The sequence below is a fragment of the Anabrus simplex genome, chromosome 1 (genome assembly GCF_040414725.1).
Source record: "Anabrus simplex isolate iqAnaSimp1 chromosome 1, ASM4041472v1, whole genome shotgun sequence".
In the NCBI taxonomy this organism is placed as follows: domain Eukaryota; kingdom Metazoa; phylum Arthropoda; class Insecta; order Orthoptera; family Tettigoniidae; genus Anabrus; species Anabrus simplex.
In genome coordinates, this window is record NC_090265.1 from 1,058,683,396 (window position 1) to 1,058,708,326 (window position 24,931).

The following is a 24,931-nucleotide window of genomic DNA, read 5'->3' on the forward strand; positions in this document are numbered from 1 at the left end:
TTGACTGGCAAGCACCAATCCAGACGTATCATCTGAGAGGAGGGGGATGTTGATGTCTACAAAGGTTGATCATACGGCGGCAACCTGGAACATTGGAAGGGTGATTGTAGAGGTGATTGTAAAGGAACGAGAAGGAAGATAACTACAACCAGTGACATTGTATAAGAGAACTACAACTGACGCACTGTACGGGAAGGAAGTAGTGCTGATACACGGTACTGGAGTGACACGGCAGCAATGGATTGGACTTCAAACGTTCGTGGAGCGTAGTCTTGTTATGATCGTGGAAAGTGGATGATTGTGGAGAGTGCTTGCGCATTAAGTGTGGCAGCACTTGTGGCGGCCTAGCATTATATGTTGGTGAAAGCTTCAGACTTTCCATAAATTTATGTTGAGGATCGACAGACGTGTGTATATATCTTTACAACAAGTGTTAAAATATGTGAACACAGTAGTACAAGGTACAGTATCTGTGTGATGTGATAACTGCCGATTATGAGAATCGGTAAGTCGAATTGATATAGAGACAGTGAAGGGTATTTATCTTCATACATGTACATTGTTCATCGGACTATCTACAAATGGTAGCTTAGTTCTCGCTTTCGTTTTCCCACGATTTTCATTATTTTTGTTGTTGTTGTAAATATGGAGTCTTCCAGCAATATTTTATGTGTGTATTATATGTATAATGTTGTATGTTGATAAGGTGCTCATGCACGGAATTTGTTAAGAATATAGTTAGCTATTTTAGAATCAGTGTTATTGATGAACCTAGGTGCAGTTCCTACCTAATTAGTCGTTTTCAGGAGGTTAGGTAAGGCCTGCAGCAGATGTACCAGTACGCAGCATTATGTACACGCCCTGGGATATACAGTTTATCATGCTCTTATCTAAATTCGAGGGATCCATTCTGGTGAACTCTGGCGCCCATACTACGGACATTTCGGTTAATTATGCTTATTAATTTTATTAAGTTTTTGAGTAATTTTATTTATATATTTTTATTCATGATTTTATTTATTATTATCATCAAAAAAGTTACAATTGGCTTCCCAACGAGTGGCTGAATGATTGGTACATCTGTTAGGCTTATAAGCGTAGGTACACTTGTCAGGTGTTGATGGAATTCTACAAACTATGTCAGTGATGTGTTTTATATGTACGTGATATGTATGTTGGAGTATGAAGAAATGTTGTAGCGAGTCGAGTATTATAAAATTAAATAGAGAGGTTTTTATAGTTGCTGGTACGAAGAATCAGGAGAAGAGAAAGCAAAAGAATTCCACCACATTGAGTTTATCTAATTTAAGTGAGAGTAGCAAAATGGCTGATAGTAGGAAGGATCTATTGGCAACGATGGGTGAGGAACCGAGTAACCCGTCTCAAATTCAGAATGTAGGGGATCAAGGGGAGGCTTTAACTTTTAGTATGATTAAATCACTATTTAATGAATTGTCCAGTAAGATTGATAGTCAGAGTAAGGAATTAAATTCAGTGACTGTTGAATTAAATGTTGTTAACAGTAAAACTGATGTATTGTCCAGTAAAATAGATAATAATATTGTTGAACTGTCCAGTAAAATCGATAATAATAATGTTAAACTGTCCAGTAAAATCGATAATAATAATAATAATAATAATAATAATAATAATAATAATAATAATAATAATATTGAATTGTCCAGTAAGATTGATAGTCAGAGTAAAGAGTTGAAGAGTGAATTGAGTTTTTTAAGTAATGAAATATACAGTATTAATAGTGAATTAAATTCAGTTAGTACGGAATTGTCCAGTAAGATTGAGAATCAAAGTAAGGATTAGTGAGTGTTGAATTGTCTAGTAAAATTGATAGTTTAAGTAGTGCTGTAAATGGTAGAATAGATGAATTAAACCAGAAGTTTGACCATCAAAACAGGGAAATTCAGGAAGTCAACAATAAGGTAGAAGCTCAATGCTTGGAACTGACCGAGAAAATCGAATGTCGATTTAATGTAGTTAGGAAGGAATTTGTGGAAAACAGCAAGGAATGTGATAAAAGAATAAAAATAGTGGAAGATAAAGTCGAAGAAATAGACAGAATGAAAACCAGTCGAATGTTTTAGTGAAGCGAATAGATGAGAAGAATGAGAAATTGGAGAAAGACCTTAAGTCGGTAAAAGATGACCTCAAGTCAGTAGAAGGAAATGCCAGAATGGTAGTGGAAGAAGGAATTAAATCATGTCATGTGAAATTAAGGCAGGAGATCAGTCAAATCCAATTAGGTAGCAGCATATGTAATAGGTACGTATCTTGTACGAAGGACTCTGAATTACCCAAGTTTAATGGTCGGCAGTTTAATCCGATGGAATTCTTGAAAACGGTGGAGAAACGGTTTTCCAAGAATCTTGACGATGGTTTGATCGAGTGGAGTATGGTTGATGAGATGTTGGATACTGCATTTGTTGGAGAAGCGAGATCCTGGTTTCAAGTTTATAGACAGGGTATTTCGAGTTTGGAGGAATTTAGGGAGAAATTTAGTTCTAAATTTTGGAGTGATGCTATTCAGGGAAGGGAAAGAGATCGCGTGCTATTTGGCAAATATAGACCTCAGGAAGGTGTGTCTATGACGGAATATTTCTTGGCGCATGTTCTGATCAGCCAGAATATTGAAGGTATCGGAGAGAGATACAGTCCGCCAGATGTTGAGGCATTTTCCTGAGAAGGTCGGATTAGCTGCATGTATGCAGAATATTGTTACGATCAAGGAATTAGAGCAGCTGTTAGAGAGATTTGATGCTTTGGAAGGGCAGGGGAGGACTAGGCAAAGTGAAGGTAGGAATTACGGGGATAATGGGAGACAAGGTAATCAGCTAGGGGGAGATAGGAATAATCAGAATTTCAGTCATTCTAGGCAAGGGAATCAGGGTGGTAATTCCGGAAGGGGAAACAGACAGTCTAATCAGGGAGTTAATCACCAGGAATATTTTGGCAGAAGACCTAATCAAGGGGAATCAGAAAGTAGGGGGCGTACGGATCAAAGACCTCCAGATCAAGTGCCGAGAAATGATAACAGTGAACAGTCCACGTCAAGTAATTTAAACCGGAATCGGACTTCTTAGTTGGGTCAGATAGGCAGTCCGATACCGAAATTCCTATTCACGCGATGAAACAGGTAAGTTATGATTTAGACGTGAAAGAGGAGTTATTGAATGACCAAGTGTTTTGTGACCAGGAGGAATCTGAAGCTATTATGATTACGCCTGTGATTGAAGTTGAGATTTGGGAGAACAAGGTTAAGGCTTTATTAGATTCAGGTAGTGAGAAGTCTTGTATTAATCTTAAGTTTTATGATGATGCTAAGAGGAAAGGATATATCATAGAGGAAATTCCTGTTAGTAACACGTTCATCTTGTCTGCAGTAGGCAGCAAATCACATAGAATTAAGAATCAAGTGGCTATTCCAGTTAAGATAGGCAGTGAGACTGTTTTTCAGGTATGTTTATTAGTGCTTAATTTAGTATATCCGGTGATTTTTTGGGCTGATTGGTTGGGTAGTCAAGGTGTTAAGTTGGATTATGATAATGCGACGGTTCGATTCTTTTGGGGTAGTTTTCGAGATTTAATGAAATTGGAGTACAAGATCGATGAGGGAATTTTTGTTCATGAGTTGAGTTGTATCCAGGTGGCTTACGATGTTGAAGCAAATGAAGTTTGTGATAGAGAGTCACAGGTAAATGTGTGTCACATGTCTGTGGAGACTAGTCAAGCAGACCAGTTCCTCGAGGTTGTGGACAGAACGAATTTAGCACAGGAGCAGAAGGATTGCTTATTTTCTTTGTTAGTAGAGTATAGCGACGTTTTTAGTGGTAAGTCTGGAAAAACTCACCTTTATGAACATAAGTTTGACATCACTGATCGCTCGAGTTTTGTGGGACCGCGGTACCCTATCCCACATGTTCATGCCAGAGCTGTAGACGAGGTTATATCGAAAATGTTGGAGGATGGGATCATTGAACCTTCAAGTAGTCAATACGTGAACCCTGTAGTAGTTGTAGCCAAGAAGGATGGGAGTGTTCGCGTGTGCTTGGATGCGAGACAGATGAACAGACGCATTGCACCCGATTAACAACGACCTGAGACTACCGAAGACCTGATCCAACGTTTCGATGGTAGGAAATGGCTCACGACGGTAGATTTAAGCTCTAGTTTCTGGCAAGTTCCCTTAAGGAAGGAAGATCGGCAATTCACCGCATTTTTTTATAAGAATAAGTTATTTCAGTTCACGCGCGTCCCTTTTTCACAAAAACATCATCTTCCGCACTTATCAGGTAATTAGACATTGTGTTGGGACATGAAACGGAGGATTTCACCACCAGTTATGTTGATGATCTGGTCATTGCGTCACATACATTCGAGGAACACATGAGACACTTAGGGACGGTTTTTCGTAAGTTGAGGGATGGGGGGTTCACCCTGAAATTGAATAAATCTAAATTTTGTGCATAACACATAACATTTCTAGGTCACACTATCACGCAGCAGGGGGTAACTCCAGAACAGATGAAATTAGAACACATTTTCAACACCAGGACACCACGTAACGTCAAACAACTTCGGTCCTTTTTGGGAGTGTGCAATTATTTTAGGAGGTTTGTAATTAGGTATTCTTTCCTTGTAGAGCCATTTAGGGAACTCCTTAAGAGTAATGCTAGGTGGAATTGGGGTCCGGAGCATGATACAGCTTTCACACAACTTAAGTTAGGTTTTCGAGAAGCTGTCATGCTAAAATATCCTAGATCAGACCGTGCATACTTAGTTATGACTGATGCTAGCGATAAGGGGATTGCGGGGGTGTTATTTCAAGAGGATGATGAGGGTAAACTTGGGATTGTGTCTCTAGCTAGTAGGGGACTTAGTTTAGCTGAGAAGAGGTATACCGTTACCGAATTAGAGTTGTTTGCTATTGTGTACTCCTTGGCACGTAAAAGAACTCCTGCGGGACAAAATTCCGGCACCTCGGCGTCTCCGAAAACCGTAAAAATAGTTAGTGGGACGTAAAGCAATTAGCATTATTATTATTATAATATCACATCATAACGATGCCTAAGACCCAATATGGCCGTCACCGCAAAGGATTGTGGTAGCGTAACCAGACCTTCCTATACTGACCTTGGGTGTGCCCATCAACACCAACACACAAAGTGGTAACCAAGGTAAGTATTATAAAGAAAACGTAATAAAATTAGTTCTGAATCTTTGCATGAAAGGCTCCGAAGTTATTACAGTGATGCTGTTTAGTTAAAACGGCCGGAAAGAGTTTCGATACTGTAGTATATCACGTGATCTTCAAAATATGATTGGATCAATTTCATCAGAAACACTCATGGGTGGCATTACAAACATGTTATCTATCATCACCCCAAAATGTTAAATAAAGTCGAATAAAATTAAAACACATTCTTTTAAATCTAACTGACGACGGGCATTACCACTTTCACTCAGACTCTTCATGGATAATTGACTACTCATTCCTTGAGAGCTAATGCACTTGTGCACTTGTTTTCTATGGTGAATCTACTGTCTACTAATCCATTGTCGAAAATACCGAAGAATCAGGTAATAATTCTTCCTATGCAGCTGCTCGATATTAGAATCTTTGCAATTATGTGACGAGGCCCAGAGTAATCGCCACACTGATAAGCCTTTAAAACCACTTGCCCAGCTATGTTGAATATGCATTGATATCATCTCCTGTGACACTCGGACCGTACGTCGAAACTCTTTTCCGACAATATTAGACTATACTAAAGACTATGCTTGCTAACGGCACCATTTAAATTTTAGCGTCTATTGGGCAATATCACGTAAGTTTATAAAGTAGAAGTTATTGATCTTTGGAATAGATTGTTTTCGTCACGTTGAGAAGCCACAGAACAGGAAGCCACACTTGATCTAGTTACACGCTCATAAGATAACAAGAGACTGTACTGAGTATAGTAACAGAGAACAACCAAAGGCGAAGAGAAACTCACTTCTTCCTCAAGATATTTTCAGTGAAACCAGGCCTTTAACGACGTGTTTGCTCGGACGTGCTGTACAGAGAGTAAAAGAAAGTAAGTAAGTAAGTAAGTAAGTAAGTAAGTAAGTAAGTAAGTAAGTAAGTACCCAGTAAACAAGAGTATTTACATATTTTGCATTTAAGTCCATATATAATCATGTAAAGTATTTTATTTCAGTTTGTGGTATAGAAACACTTGTAGAGTTACATAAGTAGTCGAACTTATTCGGCTGCTAAGGGTTAACGTACTGACAGTGAGCTCCCTGATAACGTGTACACATTCAATAAATTACATCATGATATTTAAAAAAATAGTTTTCATGAAAACACCATGCGTAGAATACATTTTTATAACAATAAAACGACACAAACATGTTGATGATTTTGTATTTATATTACAGTAAAACTCCGATAAGACGCTACCTCGGGTATTACGCATTTTTTGCCCGGTCGCTATCCTATAGGAAACCATTATAAAATATCTTGTGATATCGTACTTCGTTCTCATTTAAGACGCTTTTTTTCGAGGGAATTTCGTTCAGTTAACTTTAAGTAAATTTCAGAAGAAATGGAAAATTTTACTCCTCTGTCGTAAATCAGGGTAAGAAATCGCTGTATGTGGGGGGGGGGGGATGGGCTTTCCCCCAACTGACGATTTCATCTCAGAGCTTCCTCCCCACTAAAACTGCCCGGGGGGATTCTTTCATTATAAAATAATGAGGAAATTGTAGAACACCCTATTACTGAAATTAATGTATTTTTACTGTGCATAAAAAAAAAAACCAAACCCCATGGCACTACAGCCCTTGAAGGGCCTTGGCCTACCAAGCGACCGCTGCTCAGCCCGAAGGCCTGCAGATTACGAGGGGTCGTGTGGTCAGCACGACGAATCCTCTCGGCCGTTATTCTTGGCTTTCTAGACCGGGTTACTGTGCATAAAACATCAGCAAAGTGCCTACTGGCTGAATTGTGTAGTGACCAACGGAAAAAAAGGAATAACTTTCCAATGTTTATCATTCTTTTTATAACAAACGAATTCAAACAAAAAGATATAAAATGTACATTTTTGGGGGGGAAAGGGTAATTTACTTACAGGGAAATTATATACTCCCTTCCCCCGCCGCATACTGCCTAAAATAAACACTAGTAGTTAAGTCCTATTATCCCCCGCCCCCCGCAATTTCTTTCTGATTTCGCACCCTGTCACAAATATAGGTATACACCTGTATAACCTTTAACTTTACCTGGACCTAAAGGCTAGATAGAGTGTGTTGACATCAAGACAAGCTGATTGCGAGGTCTGAATCTCTCTTCTGCATTGTGTACAGAGTACGCCTACACACACAGACTATTACTGTTTAGGTGGGAAGGGACCAAGGTATTTCTTAGAAACAAGTTGTCACATACCAATGTAGAAAACATGGATAAAGAAGTGAGAGAAGAAACCTTTTCATCACATCCCTCACTGATTTACCTAGACAGTTCTAAGATTGCGTTTTTCAATTTGCTTTGCGTCACACGGACAGAGATAAGTCTTGTGGTAACGATGGGATAGGAAAGGGCTAGGAGTGAGAAGGAAGCGACCGTGGCCTTAATTACGGTACAGCACCAGCATTTGCCTGGTGTGAAAATGGGAAACCATGGAAAAACCATCTTCAGGACTGCCGACAGCGGGGTTCGAACCCACTATCTCCCGGGTGTAAGCTCACAGCTGCGCACCCCTAACCGTACGGCCAATTCGCTTGGTGCTTGTAAAAGTACGATGTAAACATTAATGTTAACTGATTCAGCTCGCTGACACGTTTGGAATTCTATAGTCTTTGATTCAATCACAACAGCCGTGACATAAGGAGGATGTAATACTGCATCTACAATATGGTTATTGCATTTTATTTGACTACTGTTTTTCAATAAGATGGCACGTCGTAATATAGTCGCCTTTACAATGAGAAACATTCAAATCACGTAATTCTAATGCTTTAATTTACTGTATGTTCTGGATGTTACATAATATTGACAGATGATGTACTTTGAACATCGAGGATGTTGTTCATTCTACAAATGATCAGTGTCTGCCTTATACAGTACCAAACCAAACCAAACCAAACCAAACCAAACCAAACCAAACTCCATGACGCCACAGTCCCGAAGGGCCAAGGCCTAGCAAGCGACCGCTGCTCAGCCCGAAGGCCTAGAGGTGTCGAATCTTCTCCGCCGTTATTCTTGGCTTTCTATACCGGCGCCGCCATCTCGCCGTCAGACGGTTCCTGAATTGTAGTTATCACGTAGGCTGAGTGGACCTCAAACCAGCCCTCAGATCCAGGTAAAAGTCCACGATCTGGTCGGGAACCGAACGCGGGCCTCCGAGTAAGAAGCAGGCACGCTACACTACACCGCGAAATCGGCATTATACAGTACGCTACTGTTATTTCTCGATGCAGACTTCTGCTCAGGAGTCTTGCTGATCAGGAAATCGTAGAATGGGATCAGGAATGCAGAAATCCCGGGCTCCTGGCCGCCGTGATGACTGCAATTTTGCTACCGACGCCTTAAGTTTCGGCCCCCCAAAATATCAGTTTCCCATCATAAGCAACAAAAGCCACGTGACATGTAACGTCACCGGATAAGCTTAAAACCATGCCACGATCTTCTCGACAACAAACAACCGAGAGTCCAAATAGAGTATAGATAATTTTGTTTGCACGCGATCATCGATGTATATCAACAAGCGGAAGACTTAGCACTATCGATAGTGGATAGTCGATATGCGTAACAAAGTAGCCCTCACTTGTTATGGCAGCAGAGCCTTTGGTGGAAGAACTAAGAACTAAATATTTCACAGTCACATGTAGTCGAAAATACAATGATTCTGTACTACTGTGTTACATTTTAGTGGTTCTGGGCGTGGCCTTTGCTATTATTCATCTTTTAATAAATGGAGGGCTTAGGCCTGTAAATCTTATAAATCTTATATTTGTGCGGGCGTCTTATACTGGGCTAACTTTCGAACATGAAACATAATAAGAATCCCAAGTGTGATGACTACTGAAAGCAGGCTAAGTTGATTCAATTCTTCACAACTCCCATATATACTAGCTCTTATTGGGAAAAAACAAAGTCGCAGAAAATACGACTGGTTCTTCCATAATCGACACAAGAGTTCAGTCTTCCAGCATGTTAGCAAGAGAGCCCGTAAAAGTTAAATCTGATGTGACAAATGAACAGTTGCAGCAGGCCTATAATTAGGAGAAAGAAAATTCGAAGAAGAGTGTGTTGTAAGGAACTTCCTTGGCTAGCGTTCGATAATACAACAGATATGGCTCAATATAAATCTTGTGTTTTGTTTCCAGATCAGTTATCAGTTATCAAAAGTAATAACAGGTTATAAGGACATAGGACATAGAAACTGAGTGGCAGCTTGCGATACAGTATTTTTTTTCCAGAAACAACACCCCTTGTCATGTGTGCAAAGAAAACTAATTGTAATATGTTGTAAACTTTGAAGAAGCTTTTCAATTTTGCATAATTGGGAGAGAAGTATGGCAATAGAATTAGCTGCAAGACATCTATTACTTAAATAGCTAAGGTGCTAACAAGTGACTTAATTTATTAGCTGAAGATGCAAGTTGTGTTAGGTCCCTGCTGGACGGATCAACAGAGAGTACATCTGTGGAAGAACTAATTCTCTAAGTAAGATTCGTACGTAACTTTAAAATCAAAGACATGTTCCTATCACTCACACCTTTAGAAAGTGGCGGTGTAGGTGGATACAAGGAAGCAATTCAAAAGAAACTTGAAAATCTTGGCATTTCCGAATGGTTACCTGGTTCAAAGCTAGTTGGCACTGGAAAAGATGGTGCTGCTTCTCTGCTTGGTGCACGAAATGGGTAGATTCATAACATTAGTAAGTGGTCAAACATATTGTTGCTGTGCACTGCATAGCACATAGGCTTCAATTAAGTATATTAAGTTCTCTAAAAAATGTGGGCTATCTTGAACTTGATCCGCTGTTGAAGTCGCTATACAAATTCTGCCAGCAGTCTCCCTAGAGACTGCGAGAACTGAAAACTGTTGCTGATAGCTTAGAGACGAATGTTCGGGATTGTCAGTATTTGCGAAGTGTAAGATGGGTGGCCAGCCAGGTTGGTTGTGTATCAGCTCTAGTGATGATTGGAAATGTGTCACTGTGCACTTGGCAAACTCAGTGATTTGAAATTTGACTCTCTTATTTCAGAGAGAGCAGCTATTTCTTATCACTATTGAATTATATGCAAAATGTACAGTAGCATCACTTGAATTACTCAAAATTGTCCCTGGCCCAAATTGAGATAAATTTGTTAGAAATACCTCCATTAGTGGCATCTTAGGGAGCCTCCGGGGCTCAGACGGCAGCACGTCGGCCTCTCACCGCTGGATACCGTGGTTCAAATCCCGGTCACTCCATGTGAGATTTGTGCTGGACAAAGCGGAGGCGGGACAGGTTTTTCTCCGGGTACTCCGGTTTTCCCTGTCATCTTTCATTCCAGCAACACTCTCCATTCTCATTTCATAGCATCTATCATTCATCAATAAATCAAATCACTTTGGGAGTGGCGACCCCATCGTACTAATAGCCTATATCTGCTTCATTCATTACATCCCTGACCCGGTCAAGGACTGAAAAACAGGTTGTAGGTTTTCATTTTCAGTGGCATATTACAAGGTATACAGCTGAAGGGTGTTAGCCTAGCTGCTGGTTCTGCAACCGATTTTCAGAAACAAAAACTGAACAGTCATAGTGTCAAATAGCCTACTTGAAGAAAAGATCTTTGGTTCAGGGAATTGTAGAGAAGCGCTCTAACATACTGATACCTTTGCATGGCCAACTGGAACTGATCTGGAAAATTATGGTGTTGGTGAGATCTTAATGTTGGCAAAACTTTTCAGGGAACAACTTTCAAAATGTGAAAACGGTGGGAACTACATACAATGCATACAAAATGAATGGCATGAGTTCAGAGTTCTTAGAAGAGGGGAGAAAAAGAAAAGTTTGAACTGTAGGGGTTGGAAAGCAGTGAAACATTTCCTATTTTGGGACAACCAGTATCTATTATGCATGTTCTTTCAGTCTCTACAGCATCGTGTGAGCAAGGATTTAGTCAGATGAAAGTAATGTGCCCAAAAAGACACATTCATATTGTCATTACAAATCGTTTTTTATAATCTGATTATGTGTAATATGAATGAACTTGCATTAAAGGAATTTGATCGTACAAGGGCTGTGGACCAGTAATTTTTAGTCGAACAATAATTAGATCATTATTCATTGTATGTCTATGTTCAATTGTCTTTTGAATTCTGTAACATAAAATTGACACTAGCGTTTACAGCTAATAGTCCTACTATATATCTTCAAATTAATATTTCTAGACTGTTTAAATGCTTAGTTTAGAAAAAAGTAATACCAAGGTCAACGCAAAGTAGCGCAATTCGATTATTAATAGGTAGGACGTTGATGGGATCTTTGCTAACTTCTCGATTCAGAGAATATTTCTGCACCCATACCAGTGGGGAATACACAGAACATTTTTTGTATATTTTTTAACTTGAGCTCACCTTCAACTCAGAGGTAAAATCTAAACTAATACTTAAAGACAGACTGAGTCTCTGTATATGTAATGGGAATTCTCAGAAACTACAGGACCGATTTTGAACATTCTTTCACCATTTGAAAGATAATGTCATTCCGAGTAACACAGGCTATCGCCGCGTGTGATTATCTTATTTTGATTGCCTCTGATTGGCAAGGAACTTAAATAGATTAAACCAATGACGAAAAATATAATATAATATAATATAATATAATATAATATAATATAATATAATATAATATAATATAATATAATATAATATAATATAATATAATATAATATAATATAATATAATATAATATAATATAATATAATATACTGTACTTCAAAATACTTCTCCCCTATGGTGTTTAGATGGTGGTTGACTCTCAAAAACACAATACCCATTGTTCCGAAACCGTTTCGGGCACGAACTTAATTCTTATTTTTTATGAAGGGTGGTCTTCTATATCCTAGATGTTAATAAATATTTAAAAACATTCACCCCTTAGAAAAGTATTCATTCCTCCATTATTCTTCGACGTACAAAATTAAATGTTCATAGTTTGGTCACTTTAACATCCTAGATTTTAAATAAGATACGGTTTAAAACGTTCAAATTCTTCCGTATGGGGTTCGAATGTGTGTTAGATCAGAAAATACCGTGCTCGATAGCTGCAGTCGCTTAAGTGCGGCCAGTATCCAGTATTCGGGAGATAGTTGGTTCAAACCACACTGTCGGCAGCCCTGAAGATGGTTTTCCGTGGTTTCCCATTTTTACACCAGGCAAATGCTGGGGCTGTACCTTAATTAAGGCCACGGCCGCTTCCTTCCCAGTCCTAGCCCTTTCCTGTCCCATCTTCGCCATAAGACCTAACTGTGTCGTGCGACGTAAAGCCAATAGCAAAAAAAAAAAAAAAAAGATCAGAAAATAAATAATTATTCCCCCAACCGTTTGAGGTACGAACTGAGGGCATATTAATTTTACAGGCTCAGCTGACAGGGGACTCTCCAAAATATAAAACTTTGAATAATAATTTTCAGTTTAAAACCGTAGCGAAGCACGGATATCTTGCTAGTATAATATGACTGATTTTTTTTTTTTTGCTAGTTGCTTTACGTCGCACCGACGCAGATAAGTCCTATGGCGACGATGGGACAGGGAAGGGCTAGGAGTGGGAAGGAAGCGGGCGTGGCCTTAATTAAGGTACATCCCCAGCATTTGCCCGGTGTGAAAATGGGAAACCACGGAAAACCATTTTCAGGGCTGCCGACAGTGGGGTTCGAACCTACTATCTCCCGAATACTGGATACTGGCCGCACTTAAGCGACTGCAGCTATCGAGCTCGGTTTAACTGAGATCATTTAAACTCTCGTTCAGTCGCAGCCTTACTGATTCTGAACATTCTCCACGTTATGCCAAATTTTAGCGATATTATGTCTTGGAAAGGGCGCGAGTCACATTGTCCATTTATAAGATACTAGCTGATGTACCCGTGCTTCGCTACGGAATTTTATATTGTCTACAGAATTCTAGCTGAAGTAGTGCACACGTAAGATTTTATTAAGTTACATAGCTCTTAGCGTATTTTAAGTCCGAGGGCACCAACGCCAATCCTGAAAGTCGCTGAAGAAGCGAAGCAAGGTCATGGCAACACACTTTATGCACTCAACATTTCTATTGCTGCGGGCAGTGAAACAATCTTAAGTGTACTGACACATACAATTAAGGAGTGTCTTTTCAAAGGGTGCTATTTCCACTTTCCAGTTCAAAAAAATAAATCAGTATTTCGTCCACATTCACTACAGTAGTTGAATATTATCGAATGCCATGAAAGATGTAATTCCTTTAAAATTGTACCAGAACCAATTACGGGTACGTCCCATGTGCCCTTATTTTATGTTCCTTGTGCTTTTTCCAGATCTTACTTAAGGGGCAAACAGCACCTTTTGAACAGACATTCCTCAATTACCATCATAGGATCTAAAATAACTCAGATGATTTCATTTAGAAAGTAGCAGTTTATGGCTAGAGATACTAAATTTAGTCTATAAACATATTAAATATTTGTCAACTAGTTTTGAAAATGAGTCCCTATATTTTCAATCGGACAGCAAGTAGTAAGATGTTTTACTCAGTCTAAAGAAAGTACCATCAACGTTTAAATGTTGTTCGGTTTCAATTCCTGATTCTATCAGAAATTTAAAACTGGTTTAGGACATTCCATTTACTTGAGCGTGGCTCTTCACTTTCGCCTTTCCTATTCAGTCTCACGTAGTCAACTCTTCTTCTTTTCCGACTCCCATGGTACAAGGAACACAAATCCCAGGGAGTTTTTCGTACGTATGTTGGGTATTCAGGCCGAAGACCGCTTTGATCCTCCACCGCTCTGCCAACTGCTGTCATAAATAGCCTAGACGTCACTGAAGAGGCATACCAGGGAGATGATGATGTGCGAGGTAGTTTCCCGTTGCTTTCCTCACCGAGCCAGACTTTGCTATAACATATCAGTCTGCCAAACCCACTGAAAAGCATGCAGCAACCGAACCTATGAGCAATATTTTCATACCATCATAACAGGGACTGGCTGCAATTCGTAATGTTTTAATTATCAACTCATCAACAAGTTGTTATCCTTATAATATACTACTACTTTTTCTTACATACTTTCAGCGGTAAAAATATCTATATCCTAAGTATAGTTTACATCTTGAAATAACAATATAAACAGTTTCATGAACAAAATGTGTTTTTAAAAATTTGTTTTACGTCACATCGACACAGACAGGTTTTATGGGATAGGACAGGGTCATCTTCAGGGCTGCCAACTGGACCCACTATATCCCGAATGCAAGCTAGCAGTAAATACGACGTGCCTATGGTCGTAAGAGCTTCGCTGTTTCTGGTGTCATCACTGTGATAGAATTGTAACTTTCCTTGAAACGCTCGCCTATATCTCTCGTTCTAGTGTTACTTTAGTTATGTTTGAACTTTCTTATTATAGACTGATCTGCTAAAATGAAATGCAGTCTTGCAAGTTTAGTGTTCTCTTTATTTGGTTGGAATCGAACCTGTGATCATGGGTCGGAGAGCACCACTGATCTCCCGAGGAAGCTACCAGTGAACGATGGGTACGACCGCTAGTAATGCTGTAAAATTAGAAATTTTAATTTAATAATAATAATAATAATAATAATAATAATAATAATAATAATAATACTAGTGCATGGCATCTGTATAGCCTTGGTGGTGACCCAATGAGGATGAAATGGATGGTGAAGACGTGATAAACGCTCAGTCCCCAAGCCAGGGGAATTAAGAGTACGATGGGGTTGATTCTGAAAATTAAACCGGGCCCATTGGACCAAAGACAAGCGTTCTATCCATTTCGCCACAGAGCCGGACTTCAATTTGCTAAACCTTAGGCTACCAACTCCACTGATCAGGTGTTGATTGTTGACAGTAGCAGAGGCCAGGGCAGTAGCTTGTAAAGCAGTTTTGACAACACATCAGACTACTCCGTTGGCTGTTGGCTACGGCTCAGAACGCTTAGGGCTTGACATTCACTAAAGAAACTACCAAAAAGCGGTAACCTAAGTCTAGTGGTAGCCCATGTCTTGTTCCCAGCATACCCCACTGTCAAAAGCACTGCACAACCAAACGTAGGAACTGGTGTACAGTGTTAACACTTTCATAAAAAGTGAGGGTGAAGCTGGTACTGGTTCATAAACTCGAAACAGGCGTAGATGATTTAGACAAGTGTGTAATTCGACAGACGGTGTTATAATTTTTACTTAAAGGAAAAGACAGTACCGATGATTCATAAGCTGTTGCCGAAACTTTACAGAGGTATTAACTTCAAAGTGTCCGACTTGTTGTCTGAATGGTCAGCGTACTGGCCTTCGGTTCAGAGGGTCCCGGGTTTGATTCCCGGCCGGGTCGGGAATTTTAACCTTCATTGGTTAATTCCAATGGCTCTGGGGCTGGGTGTTTTTTCTGTCCCCAACATCCCTGCAACTCACACATAACACTATCCTCCACCACAATAACACGTAGTTACCTACACATGGCAGATGCTGCCCACCCTCATCCGAGGGTCTGCCTTACAAGGACTGCACCCGGCTACAAATAGCCACACGAAAAAGAACTTCATAGTGGGAAACACTAGCGTTAAATTAATATTGAGGAATATGGGGTTTTTAGTGAAAAGAAAAAATGATAGAGAGAGAGAGATCTAAACGTGTACCGTAGTCGTAATTGTTTGCAATGAGAGGAAGGGCGACCTATAATTTACGAAGAACCCCCTGTGGGTGGGGGACGCAGACGAAGAATACACCCACGTTATCCACTGCCTGTCGTAAGAGGCGACTAAGAGGGGCGACCAAGGGATGATTGCATTAGAGCCATGAAATTACTTGTGATTAGTACCACCACGCGGGGAACACCATGGGTCGCTATTACTTAACGCGTAGTACCACTATGTTAGGTACCAAATAGGTTTTTGATTAATAGATCAGGAGCACTGTGTGGTCAGGCTTTTACCTGTGATTAGTAGCATTATATGGGCGACACCAGGGTTCTGGCTTGCCTATGATTAGTACCCACTATATAAGGAACACCACGGGATAGTACGAGCCCCTGTGGTTAGTATACGTATGTAATGAAAGCCATAGATTTGCGTTGCCTGTAAATGGCGCCGATATGTGTGAAATACCATAGGTCTGTATTACATGTGCGAATTTCATTACCTGTGAGTAGTGCCATAATGTGTGGAATACTTTTGATTAGTACCGCACCATGTCAAATACCATGGTTCTACTTTCCAAGCGATAAGTACCATCATGAGAGGCCGATGACCAATATTTTGGACCCCTTTAGCTTGCAAGCATCATCGATTCAGTATTGAGCTATAGAAGCAGTCCCTTGGTCAGTATTACTATTGTTCTCCGTCAGTTTCTGAGACTGAGGCATTGCGGGTCGTCTCCACTGATTGTTTTAACTTCATATCCATCCGTTGATTTTTCGTCCTCACGCTTTGAATTCTGGTCAGTGGAGGATTTTGGATTTTTATTTTGTCACTGCATTTCGTCTCATTTCTTACCAGCAGGGGCCGATGACCTAGATGTTAGGCCCCTTAAAACAACAAGCATCATCATCATCATCATCAGTTTACGAAGATGAGACTTACCAAGGGAGATATTCAATAAATTTCAAAATTCTTTGCAATCATTTACGAAAAGGCTAGGAATACAACAGATAGGGAATCTGCCAGGTGGGGGACTGCCCTAAATGCAGATCAATGTTAATTGCTTGCTTGTATAATCACAGCAGTCATGCTAGACCAAAGAACTGGGTAGATGATTCCACACAGCATTTACAGCGCCGATTTTGAAGAGTCGGAGACAAATTGTTATAGTTCATGCAGGAGAACGAACGAGTAATGTCAGTGTTCAAATTCCAACAGAAAACAGGAGACTACCATGGAGAGATGGGCGCCAACCTAATTCCGAGCCTGCTTCCCGATTCAGTCCTGTTTATAGACAATGCATTATACCACAATGTGCGATTCGATAAAGTATCAACCATTAACAGCACCGAGGCTGTTATGAACGAGTGGCTAGAGAGAAATAACATCCCCTTTCACAATGAAATGCTCAAAATTCAGCTTCATGATCTGATTAAAATTCATAAACCTATCCCGAAGAGTTTCATAACTGACAATATTATGGCCAAACATCCGACTCATTGCCTGAATGGTCAGTGTTGAAGCCTTCGGTTCGGAGGGGGCCGGGTCGGGTATTTTAATCGCGTCTGATTTAAGTTTTCTGGCTCGGAGACTGAATATTTGTGGTTGTTCCAACATTTTCCTCTTCATATTGATACAACGCACTACACTACCAACCACCAGAGAAACACGCAATTGTTATTACATCCCTCCATAGAGGGTTGGCGTCAGGAAGGGCATCCGGCTGTAAAACAGGGCCAAATCCACCTGTGCGACACAGTTCGAACCCGCGACCCTACAGGTGTGGGAAAATCGCTAAAAGAAGAAGAATATGGCAAAACGTGGTCGTATTGCATTGCGCCTTGCTCCATACAACCCGATTTAAGCCCATTAGAGCTTCTAAATGAAGATCAGTAGTGATTGATTGATCCAGGAACTACTTAGGTCTGCCAAAGACAAGCACCATCCCCTCTCCACAGCAGGTGTCTACAAGATCCCATGCAGCTGCAGCCAGGTGTATATAGGCACTACAAAACACAACATCGACACACGACTGAAGGAGCAAGAATGGGTGGCTCTGTTTCTAGAAAACAGAACTCAGAGAATTAGAGCAGGCGAAGCTTTATCTGTCCCTGAAATAATTAAGAGGGAAATTCCTCAAGGCAGTATTATTGGACCTTTATGTTTTCTTATATATATATAAATGCTACGTGTAAAGATGTGGACTCAGAGATAAGGCTTTTTGCAGATGATGTTATTCTGTACAGAGTAATAAATAAGTTACAAGATTATGAACAACTGCAAAATGACCTCGATAATGTTGTGAGATCGACAGTAGGCAATGGTATGGTGATAAACGGGGTTAAAAGTCAGGTTGTGAGTTTCACAAATAGGATAAGTCCTCTCAGTTTTAATTACTGCGTTGATGGGGTGAAAGTTCCATTTGGGGATCATTGTAAGTACATAGGTCTTAACATAAGGAAAGATCTTCATTGGGGTAATCACATAAATATGATTGTAAATAAAGGGTACAGATCTCTGCACATGGTTATGAGGGTATTTAGGGGTTGCAGTAAGGATGTAAAGGAGAGGACATGTAAGTGTCTGATAAGACCCCAACTAGAGTATGGTTCCAGTGTATGGGACCCTCACCAGGATTACTTGATTCAAGAACTGAAAACAAAAATCCAAAGAAAAGCAGCTCGATTTGTTCCGGGTGAATTCCGACAAAAGAGTAGCGTTACAAAAATGTTGCGAAGTTTGGGCTGGGAAGACTCGGGAGAAAGGAGACGAGCTGATCGACTAAGTGGTATGTTCCGAGCTGTCAGTGGAGAGATGGCGTGGGAGGACATCAGTAGAAGAATACGTTTGAGTGGTGTCTTTAAAAGTAGGAAAGATCACAATATGAAGATAACGTTGGAATTCAAGACGACAAATTGGGGCAAATGTTCTTTTATAGGGAGGGGAGTTAGGGATTGGAATAACTTACAAAGGGAGGTGTTAAAAAAAATCCAATTTCTTTGCAATCATTTAAGAAAAAGCTAGGAAAACAACATATAGGGAATCTGCCACCTGGGTGACTGCCCTAAATGCAGATCAGTAGTGATTGATTGATTGATTGATTGATTGATTGATATATGGAGAGATATTAAACAATGGGCAGCTGGAAACAATACAACATTTCGATTAGATGACGTGAAATGATTGTTAGAAGAGCGAGTACGTTCGATTGGTATTACCTAAAGAAAGTTTGCAATTACACCAAAAACAATGAAAGGGAATATTACCAAATGGAGGGAATCACAGAAAATGTTCTGGGTGAATTATTAATGCGTGTCTCGGAGATAATGATGATTCCAGCACTGAAAGTGATACTGAGTGTGAGGATGATCTGGGAATCGAACCTCTGTCAGACTGAAGGCTGACTAGGTGGAACATTGACTCTATTATTTTGTGTAATTTTATTCTGGTTAAAGTTTAGGTTATCATGTTACCAGAAAGTTTGATGACACAAGAAATGCTATCTTTCGTTGCTCTACCTCGTTGTAACTGTTTACACTCAGCGTGGACCGATTTCATTTGAAAGTCTGGGGAGGTAAGCATGTCGTTGATTACAGCAACGCCAACTAATGCCAAGCATAACTATGAACATAGTGTAAATGATTGTAGGCTACTTCATTTTATTTTAATAACTTTTTATTCGATTGTATTTTAGTATTTTCATCGTCTCTGAAAAAAAATGTAGTTTCTGATTTACTGTCCGGTTTAGGTATCATCTCCCTAATATGGCCTTCCATGCGCTTTCCACAATAATAAAATAATTGTATTGGCTTTACGTCCCACTGACTATGGTTTTCGGAGATCCTGACGTGCTGGAATTTAGTCCCGCAGGAGTTCTTTTACGTCCCAGTAAATCTAACGACACGAGGTTGACGTATTTGAGCACCTTCAAATACCACCGGACTGAGGCAGCATCGAACCTGCCACGCTGGGATCAGAAAAACCGCGCCTCAACCATTTGAGCCACTCAGCCCGACGGGTCTTTCGTAACCTGTGAGAGTGTTGATATAGGAAATGTGGGTATTATACTGAACATGACTTGGGTTCCAAGCACACACTTGTGCCTTCTTCATGTTTTCGCGCAACGCAGCGTTATTTGATTTAGGAAACAGGGTATTAGTAATATTTATATTTATGAAATGTACAGAGTGAAAATAGCATTCGTATATCCGGCGATAGGAGGCGGCAGAATGCAGATTCTCCTCCTCATTCCACTCAACATACAAAGCAATCCGACGTGAGTGCGTGGGCATGATGACATTCGATAGCGCGGCCAACCAAGGTCACGGGCCGATATCGAGCGTCTGAGCGGTACATATTCTAGCACAGGTTATCTGGCGCACTATGCCCTTGGGATTATTGATAGATCGATAGATAAGATTATTTATTTTACCTGGCAAAGTTAGGGACACTTCTGCCCGTCTAACACATAGCCAGTATTGTTAATACACGAGTATCATAAAATCTGCACCTAATTCCTACAACTACCTTACTGAACTAATTGGTCTATACCGTGCATAAAATATCTAACAAACTACAAAATACAAACAAAATAAGGCATACCGCTTCCTAAATACTTGTAATACCTACAGTATGTAGAAAATAACAGGCATAATAACAATATTACTAATAACAGTAATGATAATATTGAGAGAGTTGGCCGTGCGGTTAGGGTCCACAGCTGGGTGCTTGCATTCGGGACATAGTGGTTTCGAGCCCCACTGTCGGCTTCTCATTTTCATACCAGGCACACGTTAATTGAGGTCACCGTCGCTTCCTTCCCTATCCCATCGTCGCCATAAGACCTATCTGTATCCGTGTGACGTAAAGCATCAGGACTACTTGATTTGAGAACTGGAAAAGATCCAAAGGAAAGCAGCGCGGTTTGTTCTGTGTGATTTCCGATATAAGAATAGTGTTACAAAAATGTCGCAAACTTTGTGGTGACAAGACGAGGAGAAAGGACACGAGTTCTCGAGTACAGCAAGCGGTATGTTCTGAGCTGTCATTGGAATGACATTTGAATACGAGTAAACTTGAGCGAAGCTTTTCAAAGCAGGAAAGTTCATAATATGAAGAAGACGTTTGAATTCGAGAGGACAAATTGAGGCAAATTTATAGGACGAGAATTAGGGATTGGGTCCGCCTCTGTGGTGTAGTGATTAGTGTGATTAGCTGCCACCCCCGGAAGCCCGGGTTCGATTCCAGGCTCTGCCACGAAATTTGTAAAGTGGTACGAGGGCGGGGACGGGCTCCACTCAACCTCAACTGAGTAGAGGTGGGTTCGATTCCCACCTCAGCCATCCTGGAAGTGGTTTTCCATGGTTTCCCATTTCTCCTTTAGGCAAATGCCGGGATGGTACCTAATTTAAGGCCACGGCCGCTTCCTTCCCTCTTCCTTGTCTATCCCTTCCAATCTTCCCATCCTCCCCCCCGCAAGGCACCTGTTCAGCATAGCAGGTGGGGCCGCCTGGGCGAGGTACTGGACATCCTCCCCAGTTGTATCCTCCGACCCAGACTCTGAAGCTCCAGGACACTGCCCTTGAGGCGGTAGAGTCCGCTGAGTCCGAGGGAAAAACCGACCCTGGAGGGTAAACAGATAAAGAAGAAGAAGGAGAAGAATTAGGTATTTGGATTAAGAAAATATAGGTAAACAAATGATAGAGAATCCGCCACCTGGGTGACAAGCCCTCGATGGGGATCAGAGGTGAATGAGTGAGTGACTGACTCACTGTATCGTCACAAAACGTACATTTCCATGGACTGTACGTCTACACTTATGTTCTAAGTATTGGCTGGCCTATAATTTGTCCCACAACTTCATCAAAAGCCCCACATTTTATAATTCCTATATTTGAAAACTGTGACGTGATAACCCTAATTACTGAGAACCATCTTCGAATTATGACGGCGATCGCTGCCATTTTACTTATAGTCTATACGCTCTTAAATACTATTAGATGTGTTTTATTAAGGTACGAGTAAAGATACTAAAATACTGCATTCTTGAAAAATTGCCTTAAATACACAGGAAAACATTGAATAGTGAATTATGTATGACTAGGAGCACATGTCAAGCATGTTTACAGGGCGAGTGAGAAGTTATGACGTCATACCTGACGTCATAAGCCATTGCGCATTCCTGACGAATTTGCTTGATTTGTGTTTTTATGCAAATTTACCACGAAACATCATAGTTCCATAATGGCTGACCTCGCACAAGTTAACAAATTGACAAGTGAGCTATTACGTCATAAACATGGCTATCACTACAAGATCGTCATTACACGTGGAAAATATTTAGAGTCAACAATTACTTATGAATTGCAAAAAATGATAATTTACAAATGTAAGGTTAGTCTTTGACAAGGCAGAATCCACACAATATATATGGTATATTTAAATCCGTTCTCGCAACGTTCAACACTATAAGTCGAAACAAAGTAAGATACGGTAAGAAATAAACGAATGACCGGTGTTACGTGTTGACACTTCCTCATAAATTTAACTGTTGAGCAAGTAACATGCATTTATGAATGAAGAAACAACAGCCTACAGTTATTCTAATACCAATTCAATCATTTACTGCAATAGATTATTCAATTACAATGTGCAATCGAGAACATGTGTCTACATTATATGTGCATGTTAAATCAAATAGGCTACTCACCTCGACCAGTACGCTATATCCAAGGCTACTGTGTGTCCGATAAGAGTGCACAAGTCTTTATAACACATTCGTTACGGCGGCATGTGCAATCCGGCAATTCCACCGCTCCTTCTCCGCCAATCCCTCCTCCCCACCCCGTCCTGCTGGAAGCCAACGAGTTGTTTTCAGGTTATTGCACGCTGTTGGGCCATGTTGCGTAACACTTATGCCGTGACGTCACAGTCTCTTATTTTGAATCAGTGTTCCTAGAAATGTTCATTCTGGTTTCCTATACGCCTTTCTTCAGAAACAATAATACCCTGACACCTTCAATATGACATAGTATAGGCTTCTTGGGCTTACCCGTGTCCAGAAAATAAGGTGAAATTCTTTACGTTTCGCAGAGAACTTTGCTTCTCGCCTTCAGAAGAAAATCTCAACTATTCACGAAGAAGACTTCGGCTCCCCTTTCATCTGAATTGTTCAGCGCTCAGTTCAAAAATAACGAAGTAACTAGTTAACTAGTCCACCTCTGTGGTGTAGTGGTTAGTGTGATTAGCGGCCACCTCCGGAGGCCCGGGCTCGATTCCCGGCTCTGCCACAAAATTTTAAAAGTGGTACGAGGGCTGGAACGGGTTCCACTCAGCCTCGGGAGGTCAAATGAGTAGAGCTGGGTTCGATTTCCACCTCAGCCATCCTGGAAGTGGTTTTGCGTGCTTTCCCACTTCTCCTCCAGGCAAATACCGGGATGGTACCTGACTTAAGGCTACGGCCGCTTCCTTCCTTCTTCCTTGTCTATCCCTTCCAATCTTCCCATCCCCCACCAAGGCCCCTGTTCAGTATAGCAGGTGAGGCCGCCTGGGCGAGGTACTAGTCATCCTCCCCAGTTGTATCCCCCGACCCAATGTCTCACGCTCCAGGACACTGCCCTTGAGGCGGTAGAGGTGGGATCCCTCGCTGAGTCTGAGGGAATAGCCAACCTTGGAGGGTAAGCAGATTAATAATAATAATAATAATAATAATAATAATAATAATAATAATAATAATAATAATAATAATAATAATAATAATAATGGATTGTGAAAGGAGAAAGTGTCCTCCTCTGTGGTGTAGTGGTTAGTGTGATCAGCTGTCAACACCGGAGGCTCGGGTTCGATTCCCGGCTGTGCCACAAAATTTTAAAAGTGGTACGAGGGCTGGAACGGGGTCCACTCAGCCTCGGGAGGTTAAATGAGTAGAGGTGGTTTCGATTCCCATCTCAGCCATCCTGGAAGTTGTTGTGCGTGATTTCCCACTTCTCCTCTAGGCAAATGCCGGGATGGTACCAAACTTAAGGCCACGGCCGCTTCCTTCCCTCTTCCTTGTCTATCCCTTCCAATATTCCCATCCCCCACCAAGGCCCCTGTCCAGCATAGCAGGTGAAGCCGTCTGGGTGAGGTACTGGTCACTCTCCCCAATTGTATCCCCCGACCCAATGTCTCACGCCCTTGAGTCGCTGAGTCCGGGGGAAAACCAATCCTGGAGGGTAAACAGATTAAGAAGAAGAAGAAGAAATAAAGTGAGTTTCTTGGCGAAAGTTCAACGACTAGTTTAAAAAGAATCTGCCATATTTAAGTTAAAAGGTATCGGACGAACCCGATTTAGTTTTGACAGTCCCTTTTTTTGCAAACTACTGTCCCGACACTTTTTGAATGTAAGTCGGGAAGCAAAAATGTTCCTATTTTCAGTATTCAAATATATTTATTTCAAATGTCGTAGAAATGAGGCAACACTGCATTAAAGTAATTCCCCGCGTTACGTCACTGCACTTGGGCAGCTCTGTGAACCACTACTCTTATTCATGATGGTTGTCCCCCCGGTTGACCTGGCGCCGCGGAGTAATGGTAGCGTGCCTGCACTTTACCCGAAGGCCGCGGGTTCGATTCAAGGCCAGGTCAGGGATTTTTATCTGGATCTGAGGGCTGGTTCGATGACTAATCAGCCTATGTGATTACTAGAGCTAGGAATTTTAGGTGATGAACTTTAATATTTTTTTTTACTATTAAAACATTCAAATTCTCTTGTCTTACAAGGAAAACATGAGATAAACAATCTTAACTGAGTTTTGGTCCGCCTCTGTGGTGTAGTGGTTAGTGTGATCAGCTGCCACCCCCAGAGGCGCGGGTTCGATTCCCGGCTCTGCCACGAAATTTGAAAAATGGTACGAGGGCTGAAAAGGGGTCCACTCAGCCTAGGGAGGTCAACTAAGTAGAAGGGGGGGTTCAATTCCCTCCTCAGCCATCCTGGAAGTGGTTTTCCGTGGTTTCCCACTTCTCCTTCAGGCAAATGCCGGGATGGAACCTAACTTAAG

The 24,931-nt window shown here is 40.9% G+C and overlaps 1 protein-coding gene across 3 annotated transcripts in view; it reads right to left on the minus strand.

Annotated features, from left to right (window-relative positions):
- LOC136857963 (uncharacterized) overlaps window positions 1-22,728 on the minus strand; it is a 65,736-nt gene extending 43,008 nt beyond the window's left edge. For 2 of the 3 annotated variants that reach the window (XM_067137104.2, XM_067137101.2), the window contains exon 1: window positions 22,603-22,728. The gene's annotated coding sequence lies outside the window, so the exon portion shown is untranslated. The remainder of the gene's footprint in view (window positions 1-22,602) is intronic. The other variant, XM_067137102.2, reaches the window with a different exon arrangement.
- Between the last annotated feature and the right edge of the window lie 2,203 nt (window positions 22,729-24,931).